Raw genomic sequence first — 11,132 nt, forward strand, 5'->3', positions numbered from 1 at the left:
CATAGGTTTTTTTTTAATTTATTTCACACATATATTTTGATTATATTTTAATTTGTGTTTTTGGTATTTTAAAATCAGGAGTGTTAGGACTTAGGAGAATATCAAATTTTGTAATTTATAATCATTAATTAGTTATTACTAATGTTTTTAATGGTGTGAAATTTTATTTAATGGTATAGAATTACTCACTTTTTTATTGGTTAGATACTGACCATATTTTAATAAAAATGTTAGTCCTTACACTTTCTTTTTTAGAATAAAACATTATTTTTAATATTTCAAATAAAAGATAAAAACTAAAATTTTAAATATTGTATCAAGTGAATTATTATTATTACTACAAACATTCACATTATTTTATTAGAATTGCAAGTTAGACGAATAGGATATGTTAAGGGTGTTCGCGATGCGGTTTAGTTCAATTTTAAGAAAAAAAGTCATCCAATCCGAACGCTTAATTTATGTGCAGTGCAGTTTGGATTGGATGAACTCTTTTTGAAAATCCGATCCAACTATACTTGCTTTAATGATGGGTAGACTTGTCGAAGAGTTGTATCAACGATGGACTAGACTTCAGCCCTTGGCTTTGCCCCGCTTTCTGCCTCTGAAAACGTATTCACATCTACTCCCAACACCCAAGCCACCAAGGATTCTCGTGGGCACTTACCTTTAGACGCTGCTTCAAGCCAAAAGGAAAGATTGATCCGATTACAAGCGGTTTGGATCGTTTGAATTTGCAATTTTTTAAATAAAAAAATTAAATACGCAGTAGAGGTCCAGCACAGATGGTTTAACTATCTACCTCATACAGTGCTGCACCCGGGTTCTAGTCCCAGCTGAGCCTGGTCGTTGGTTTAAGGAACCCATGATATCCAATTACCCATGGTAGTGTGTGTGAGTGTGTTGTGTGTGTGTAACATGGGTGTAATACCTAAGATTGGGGGCTGTCCAATCTACTTGACCAAAAAAATAAATAAATAAATAAATAAATTAAATACATATAACAAGTCTCAACATCAAATTTTAAATAATCAATAATGACATAATAAGTCTTAACAATATCTTAAAAAACCAACGATAACATAACAATAGAAATAAAATTATAGGTTAGTTAAAATAAATAAATAAATAATAATACATGAATAATAGAAAAACGTATAATAAATTGAACATGTTATAAGTATAATTGTAAATATAATAATAAAATAATAATATTATAGCACATTGTGCGGTTTGGGTTGGATTGGATCGGTTATGAAAAATAGATCCGAAATTCGATCAAATTCAGCGGTTTGCAAAAAATATAATCCAATCAAATCCAAATTAGTGCGATTTTAATCGATTTTCTGTTTAAATTAAATTGAATGAGCGACTTAATTTAGATCGGTTTGAATTTGAACACCTCTAGAATATGTGATGCAGATTAGGTTGCCAATTTACTATGATTGGATTTAGATGGAAGCAAGTTAGATACCTATCAGTGCGGATAAGGCAGTTAGTCCTATATGAAATTTTAGACGTTTTTTAAAAGATAAAAAAATAAAATAGATTAAAAATTTAAGTGTTAATATTTTGGACATTAGATTAGGGTAATGCCAATTTGAAGTTTTATTTTAAGTTACTGATATTAAATTTTTTAATTTATTTTAAAAAAAAACTATTAGAGAGTCCTTGATAGCAATTTGTTGGTGTAACTTGTAAGTGCTTTATGCCAAAGACAACCATGTATTTCACAAAGACACAATTTTAATTTCTATTAATAATAAGTTGAAGGTCACTTTACTAGATAAGTAGTATATCCAATTTCTGAAAAAAATGATCGATAAAGAACTTATTTAGTGTTTTTTCAAAATAAAATTTAGTAGATTTTTTAATTTTCAAGCATTTTGTGCTCAGCTGGTGGAGTAATTTGGAAGCATGCGGAGAGAGTTACATTCGCACGTTAGCAAGCAATATAATCATGAGTTAAAACCTGGAAAGAAACTTCTTGGCAATCTTCATTGCATTTTCTTTCTTCACACCACATGTCTCTTTAAATTTTGTCCTATTTCCATTACAACAATAAATAACTTTCAACTTTTCTTAGTAGAAGCCAAAAAAGAAAGGGGGAAAAAATTTTCTGAATTCCTAATCACTTTGAACCAAAATGGTGGCACCTGATTCATGTTAAGAGAGGAGGAGGCCTAGATGGGCCACCAATTGGAAGAAATGGAAGATGGCATCATGGAATATGCTGTTATCCATCAATGGTAAGAGGGAAGTAATGTTTAAACTTAAAATGCACTAACAAATCTTTAAAGGGCTTGGGGCTCATTTTTTATAATATGAAAAGTTTATTGGTGATTTTAATAGAAATGAAAGTTTTTGGTGTATTTATATATTGGTGGACGTGTCAGATGGGCAGCTTTAATATGTGGGGGCGCGCTAATGCAGCACATGGAGGGTGAGTTGACACCACGGGGAGGGTGTGTTGCTGACGTGTTGATGTCTGATTCAAGGGCAGCTTCAACACGTGAAGGGTGTGTTGCTGACGTGTCGCTCTTTGATTCGATGGTGATGCAATACGTGGTGTGCGTGTTGAATGTTCTTCATATATAAGGCAAAGCTCGGTACTATTTTATTGCGAAGAGAAGAGTTGTTTGAGTGTGTTTCTGGTGTGATGGAGGGTACCGCAAACTTGGTAGTGTATCGCAACGGTGAAATTATACAGAATACTCATGAGGGAGTGAGGTTTATGTGTGAGAATCAATTTTCGTTTGTAGTTCCATACACCATGACATTAATGGAGCTTCAGAAGGATCTCTGTCAAAGCATGAAGAATGATATGTTGAGGAGAGTGAGCAGTATTTTATATCAAAATCCCGTTATAATTTTTGGTAGTATAATATAGTTTGATATTATGTTGATCATTGACGGAGCGAGTATGCAAAATATGTTTCATATTCACCAGCAGACTCAAGTGCGACAGCCAAAGATTGAGCTGTATGTTGAGTTTGAAAATGTAGACGCAAATGGAATTCAAAAGGATTCAGATATAGATGATGATAGAGTTGAAGTGTACAAAGAATAAAAAGTGACAGTGAAGAGGGCTTCGAAGCTACTTATGAAGTCGGGATGTGAGAGTTGAGGCAGCAGTGGAGAACATAGTGGTTCTTCCCGCAGTTAGTCAACCGATGGACGTTCCACCTTTTATGTGTAACTTAGATATTGATGCCATACATGCACCGAAATTTCTGGAATATGCAAATATAGGTACGTGATGAGTGAATAATACATTTTTCTTAATTTATATTTTGGATGGATCAATGAATGATGATTTATGCTTTGTATAGATGTTACTGATCTTGAGGACGGGGAGTTCAGGATTAGAATGGAATATAGTTCTAAAAGGTCGGTCGTCGCAGTAATTAGAAGTTACACTATCTCTAGAGGAGCTGACTACAATGTGTATAAGTTTGAGCCATAGGCATTTTAAGCAAAATGCAAGACGTATGGGCGTGGGTGTGACTGCTTATCCGAGCTAGCTTGATACGGAAAAAAGGTTGTTAGGAGATACGCAGATACAATGGTAGGCACACGTGCACCATAGGAATGATTTCACAGGATCATTCCAAGTTAAACTCGAATACAGTTGTTGAGACTATAAGGCCATTGGTTGAGACCGACCTGTCCATCAAGGTGAAATCTATGATTGCGGAAGTCCAGTCAAGGTTCAACTACACCATCAGTTACCGAAAGGTTTGGTTGGCAAAGCAGAAGTCCATAGCCAAAGTTTTCGGTGGTTGGGAAGATTCTTACCAAGCTTTGTCATGGTGGTTCTCGGTCATGGTTCAGAAGATGCCTGACTCAATTGTCCAAATAGAAACATGACCCCTATACAACGGGAGTGAGGAGGCGGACGGAGTCAGGATACTTCACTACGTATTTTAGAGTTTCAATCCATGCATTAGAGCGTTCAAGCATTGCAAGCCTCTGGTTGATGGCACACGCCTTTACGGAAAATACAAAGGTGCACTTTTAGTTGTTGTTGCACAAGATGGCAACCAGAACATTGTGCTTATCACTTTTGTCCTCGTGGAAGGGAGACCGTTAATGCGTGACACTTTTTTCTCAGTAATTTATGTTAGAAAAGACAGTGTGGATATAATCTCAGACTGACATGAGTCAATCCGGGAAGCAGTAAATCATTCCGAATGTGATTGGCAACCTTCAAGAGCATGGTGGATGTTTTGTATTAGGCACATCAGTAGCACCTTTTTAAGGGCATTTAAAGTTCTGCACTTGCAAAAACTTGTTGTCAGCATAGGATATTCAAGGACGGTAGAGGAGTACAACATCAACTATTAGAGATTGCAAGAACGAGGCAAGACATATGCCCGGTAGTGCGATGTCATTGGACTTATAAACTGGATATTGGCATTTGACGAGGGACAACGACAGGGCCACATGATGACAAACTTTGTCGAGGGCATTAATTCAATGTCGAAGGGTGTCTGGAACCTCCCTGTGTTGGCACTCATCCGAGCAACATATTATCGGTTAAATGAGCTATTTACAAGGAAGAGTGCCGAGGCTCACGATCGTAAGCGGGCTGGATTTACTTTCTCTGGTTTTTCACAACAGCAGATAGAAGCAAATATGCAACATGCTAAAAATATAGTTGTGCACCGGTTTAATAGACGAAACGAGGTATTTGAGGTGTGTGAAATGCCTAATAGAAAGGTGTTGGCAGTTGATCTTGTGCGGTGGACACGTGACTGTGGGCACTTTCAGGTGGAATGACTACCATGTCGCCATATTATTGCTTGTTGTGCCAACCAGCGTCTCGATTGGCAGCTGTATGTGAATGATATGTACAAGACGACAGAGGTTCGTAAGGTCTACAGTAGGGGTGGCAAACGGGCCTAAACCCGCTGGGCCGGCCCGCGTAACCCGCCAAAAAAGGCGGGCTGGGCTGGAAAATCAGGACCGCCGAAAGACAAAAGCCCGCCTAACCCAAACCGTATAAACCGTGGGCTTTGGCGGGGCGGGACAGGCTTCCCCGGCGGGCTGGCGTTTTTTTTTTTTTTTTTTGGGCTGAAGTGCTGAACCCATTAGCCATTACCCATGAACCCACCCACCCGGCCACTTCCTACCCGACCCGACCCAATCCCCATTCCCCATTTCCCCAGCCAAACGGCCGAAACCCTAATGGCCTAATGAATCCCCAATACCCCAACCCCAAGAGCCAAGACCAGAAGACATAATCCCTAATTCCAGATTTGCAGCTTCCTCACTCAGCCACTCCTCAGTTCGTCGTCACTCAGCCACTCCTCGACGGCCTCAGTTCCTCAGTTCCTGCGTTCCTCACGGAGTCACCGTCAGTTCCTCACCGAGTCACCGTCACTCTCAGTCTCTCAGTCGGTCATCCTCATTCCTCAGCCCCTCACCGTCACTCTCAGTCTCTCAGTCTCTCACTTCCATCGTCCCTCACCGTCACTCTCAGTCTCTCACCTCAGCTCGAACTTCAGAGTTCCGTCCTCATCCCTGACGGTTGCTGAGTCGGAGTCAATTTCCTCACTGTCGATCTTCGGTCGTCGTGGCCTACAGGTTTATAGCCACCGCTGCTGCTCCGTCTGGCCGTCGTCGCTGCTGCCTGCTAGTCTCGGTCCTGGGCTCCTGGGTCTTGTCCTCTGACTCTGCTGGTCTCGCTCTCCATCACGGGCTCACGGCTGCTCCTCGCCTCATCTGTGGCTCTGTCCTGGTCCTCGTCTCCTCTGGTAAGTTTTCTGGCTTAGGGTTTGAGATTCATCAATTTAGGTTTGTTTGTTGTGTTTTGTGACTGCTGTTTGATATAGGTAAATTAGGGTTGATATTTGGTTGAGTTTTGATTATAGTTGATGTTTGGTTAAATCTGATTATGGTTGAGTTTTGATGATGGTTGATAATGGTTGAAATCTGCCTATTTGGTTGAATCTGATGCAGATTCAGAAATTATTTCTTATTTTTTGTGTTGTTTGGTTGATAATGGTTGAAATCTGGCTATTTGGTTAAGTCTGATGCAGATTCAGAAATTGTTTCTTATTTTTTGTGTTGTTTGGTTGATAATGGTTGAAATCTGCCTATTTGGTTAAATCTGATGCAGATTCAGAAATTGTTTCTTATTTTTTGTGTTGTTTGGTTGATAATGGTTGAAATCTGCCTATTTGGTTAAGTGTGATGCAGATTCAGAAATTGTTTCTTATTTTTTGTGTTGTTTGGTTGATAATGGTTGAAATCTGCCTATTTGGTTAAATCTGATGCAGATTCAGAAATTGTTTCTTATTTTTTGTGTTGTTTGGTTGATAATGGTTGAAATCTGGCTATTTGGTTAAGTCTGATGCAGATTCAGAAATTGTTTCTTATTTTTTGTGTTGTTTGGTTGATAATGGTTGAAATCTGCCTATTTGGTTAAATCTGATGCAGATTCAGAAATTGTTTCTTATTTTTTGTGTTTTGTGACTGTGGTTGAGTTTTGATTATGGTTGATATTTGGTTAAATCTGATTATGGTTGAGTTTTGATGATGGTTGATAATGGTTGAGTTTTGCCTATTTGGTTAAATTTGATGCAGATTCAGAAATTGTTTCTTATTTATTGTGTTGTTTCTTAATGGTTGAGTTTTGATTATGGTTGATAATGGTTGATATTTGGCTGAATACTTGAATCTGATGCGGATTCAGAAATTATTTGCTGTTTTTTGTATTCAGAAAATCCTAGTTCATATAAACAGTTTACATTTACTTTTATTTCAGGAAATATGAATTCTGAAACTGTGAGTAACCTTGTTACTACTGGAGTTGGTTCTGAGGCTGCTCCGGTCGAGGTTGATGAACCTAGTTTGAAAAGGCTGAGACCAGCAACCTCTGATGTTTGGAATTTTTTCAAAAAGCTCGGTCCAGATAAGGATGGAGTAGAACGTGCTGAGTGTAAAGGATGCAAGAAAGTGTTTAAAGCTGGAGGTAAGCGATATGGCACTTCTACTATAAAACGGCATCTTGATAGTTGTACTCAAATTAAGCATGAAGATATTGGTCAGACTATAGCAGAATTGCAACTTAAAATGGGTTCACTTAAGATTGATTCAGGAGTGGCTAGAGATATGTTTGCTGGGTATGTAGTTGCTGGGGATAAGCCTTTTAATATGGTTGATGATAGGAGATTTAGAAATTGGGTGAAATATATTAGTCCAACTTTGAAACTTCCTTCTAGGAATACGGTTAAAGCTGACATAGTGAAAGTTTACAAGAGAGAAGCTGCGAAACTTAAAAAAATTTTAGTTTCCATTCCAAATAGAATTTGCTTAACATCTGATCTTTGGACTTCCAGTACCAATGAGGGGTTTATATGTTTGACTGCACATTTTGTTGATGAGAACTGGAAATTACAGAGTAAAATTCTCAATTTTTGTCATATGCCTCCTCCTCACACAGGATTTGAATTGTCTTCTAAAATCTTTACGCTTTTGACTGAGTGGAAAGTTGATAAAAAGATTTTTTCCATTACTTTGGATAATGCTTCTTCTAATGATACTTGTGTTGAACACTTGAAAAGTACTTTGGATGTGCATGGTTCATTGTTGTGTGGTGGTGAATTCTTTCATGTTCGTTGCTCTGCTCATATTTTAAATCTTATTGTCCAAGATGGAATGAAAATATGTGGTGATGCAGTGTCTAAGATTAGAGAGGGTATTAAGTTTCTGAGAAAATCTGAAAGTCGAATGGTTAAGTTTAAAGAATGTTTTGAAGATATTGAGGGACTTGAGTATACAACTGCATTATGTTTAGATGTTCCTACTAGGTGGAATTCACTTTATGCAATGCTTGCAAGTGCTATTCCTTACAAGAAAGCTTTTGAAATGTATAAAGTAAAAGAAGCTGGGTTTAGGGAGTATTGTCCTTCATCAGATGAGTGGAGAAGAACTGAAAAGATATGTGATTTCTTGTTACCATTTTACGAAACTACCAAGTTGATGTCTGGAACTTCTTACCCAACATCCAACTTGTATTTTTTACAAGTTTGGCAAATCCAGCTGATTTTAATGAATAGTTTGAAGAATGATGAAGTGCTTATAAGGAACATGGGAGAAAAAATGATGATTAAGTTCAATAAATATTGGGAAGAATACAGTGTTGTTCTTGCATTTGGGGCAGTTCTTGATCCTAGATTTAAACTCAACACTTTGGTTCATTGCTATAATGAGATTGATCCTATTAGTGCTAAAGACAAAGTGGAGCTTGTGAAGAGTAAGTTATACAAGCTTTTTGAGGTTTATGACCAAAATTCCTCTACAAATGTAGAGAGTTCTTCCCAACATTCAAGTAATTTTTCTCAAGCAACATCTTCTGCAATTGGAACTCAGCTTATTAAAATTGTTGGTGTAAGTATTTTTATCTACTTGATTATATGTGTTTTTTATTTTTCATGCTTTTTGATTCATATATTGTTTGTAATGCAAAGGATTTGATGTCCCGTAATCAAGAAGCTGAAGTGAAAAGTGGAAAGAACCAACTGGATATTTATTTGAGTGAGGCAACATTATTTTGCAATGATGCAATCATTGATGTTTTGCAATGGTGGAAAGACAACCATCATCGTTTTCCAACACTATCACTAATGGCACGAGATTTGTTGAGCATTCCTATTACTACCGTGGCTTCAGAATCTGCATTTAGCATGGGTTCTCATGTTTTGAATAAGTATAGAAGTCGTTTGTTGTCAGATAATGTTGAAGCGGTGATTTGCACCAGAAATTGGATACGTGGATATGATGATTTTGGTATATTATATTTATGACATACATACTTGAGTGATTTTGAACATTATTATGTACTATTTTGCTAATATATTTATTTACTTTTTTCTAGAGGAAGATAAAGATCAGGAAGATATTGCAAAAGGAGAAGGCTATTCTTCAGGAGTTGGTTCCAATGATGTTATTGACTTATATGAAGATGAAGATGAAAATTAAGTGTATTGAATTAAGTTTAATTTGCTTTGAAGACTATTTATAATTATGTTTTTGGACTTTGGATTATATATTTATTTTGTCTATGGGACTATTTATAACTATGACTTGAGTATTTTGGATAATTGGATTATGTTTATTTACTTTGAAGACTATTTATATCCTTTGAAGACCATTTATATTTAATATTTGTATTTATATTGATTTAAATAGAAGATATTAGATATGTTCTTCTAAAAAAAATAATTAATTAGGCGGGCTTAGCCCGATTTATATTAATTTAAATAGAAGATATTTTTTTTATTTTTTAAAAAAAAAACTAATTAGGCGGGCTTAGCCCGCCAGCCCGCCAGCCCGCCATTAGGCGGGGCGGGCTAGGATTCTGGGACCGCCAGAATAGGCGGGGCGGGGCGGGCCAGCCCGCCAGAGAGCGGGCTTCCGGCGGGGCGGGGCGGGGCGGGGCGGGCTTCCCCGCCTGACACCCCTAGTCTACAGATTTGAGTTCGTACCATTAGGCGATCCAGAGACATGGCCTGCTTATCCGGGACCGACATTGATTGCTAACCCCGCCTTGCGGCGAACGTCGAAAGGTCGCCCCCAATTGACCCGATACCTCAATGAAATGGATTAATGAGAAATGCGTGGTCCTCGAATGAGCCGTCTCTGTGGCAGACAAGGTCATAGTTGGAGTCGATGTTCTCAGCGTGCTGGACCGAGTGGAGTTGGTGATGATGCTAGTCTCTAGATCTTTGTTGGTTGTTGTGTTGTTATTAGCATGGTTCTGAAAACCGGACCGGACCGGCCGATTCAACCGGAAAAACCAAAAACCAGTTACCTAGCCGGTCCGGGTAACCTAAAAAACCGGATGGCAAAAAACTGGTTAAAAAACCGGTTAACTTAATGGTTTTGAGGTTTGTAGTATTCATTTTTTTAAGTTAATTTTATCAGTTAATGTCTGTATGCGTTGTCGTGTTTGTAGTATCAAGTTTGATGTTAATTTTTGTGAGTTATTACAGCTGACAGTTTCTAAGATGATAATTTCAAATTTGATATAATAGCCTTACGAAAGGTTAATTAAAAATTACATTAACTTAATTTCGAAACCAAAATTTAAAGTTCGATAAGGCTTACAAAACATTAATTGAAAATTAAACTTAATTACGAAATCCCTGCTTACTTCTTTCGAAGCATCCAATTAAGTCCTTTGCTTATCATACCCTGACTGAAATGCGATAGAGTAAACCTATCACATGGATTCTTTTCTGTCCGTAGGTTATATGGATGACCTTGAGTTGAATCATCGACAACTAGGGTAGCCGACCCACCTGCCTTTGCCGGAGTAGATGCACCGGAGTTGTACTTCTCAACATCCTCATGCTCAAAAGTACTCGGCCAGTATATAGTAGATTGAGACATGTAGTATTAAAAACCATATGCGAAGCGACGAAACCACTCTGTCAAAAATTATAAGATACCGCTCTGAAGTGCAACCAGAAATAGACCCTTATTGACCAGATTTTGGTGGTGTAGAAATAGTACTAAAACCTGCAAAATAATCCACACCAATATCAATTCACTGCTGTATATGATCATTTTCATCCTTATCAACAAAAATTTGCGATGGAATTTGTGGAAAGCCAACCTATTATTGTCCGGGCTGAATGTGTTGTTGCAGCTGCCTAATTCAAGTAAAAAGTAACATGGAAAAAAATATTATGAATTAACTTTATTAACGATGATTTATTAGATTGTACTTAATAGAAAAATGTATCAAATTTAAATATAAAAACGAGATATTCAATCATTTGTGTGAGAGATTATAAAATAAAATAATAGTGAACATGTATAAATAAATTAAATAACATAAAATTTGAATATTTGTAATTGAAATTTTTTGTTATTATTATTATTATAATATTTTTAATGTATATATTTATTGATAAATAATAAATTTAATTGATTGATTAAAGTTAAAGTTATAAATTTATTTTTCATAAAAATAATGAGTTGATTATTATTTATTGCCATCTAATTGAAATTGCTTATATGAGATTATTAAAAAAAAACAATGTAACTTAAATTTATTGTACGAGAAGTTAATATTAATTTTTATATAATACAAATAGATAAAAAATTTAAATTTTTTA

The 11,132-nt window shown here is 36.7% G+C and overlaps 1 long non-coding RNA gene across 1 annotated transcript; it reads left to right on the forward strand.

Moving 5' to 3' along the window:
- The first annotated feature begins 8,634 nt into the window (after positions 1-8,634).
- Positions 8,635-9,002, forward strand: LOC112774506 (uncharacterized). Its single transcript, XR_011879615.1, has 2 exons — positions 8,635-8,796; positions 8,885-9,002. It is a non-coding gene; the product is annotated as an uncharacterized lncRNA (long non-coding RNA).
- Positions 9,003-11,132: the final 2,130 nt, after the last annotated feature.

Source organism: Arachis hypogaea, chromosome 3 (assembly GCF_003086295.3).
Source record: "Arachis hypogaea cultivar Tifrunner chromosome 3, arahy.Tifrunner.gnm2.J5K5, whole genome shotgun sequence".
NCBI lineage: Eukaryota > Viridiplantae > Streptophyta > Magnoliopsida > Fabales > Fabaceae > Arachis > Arachis hypogaea.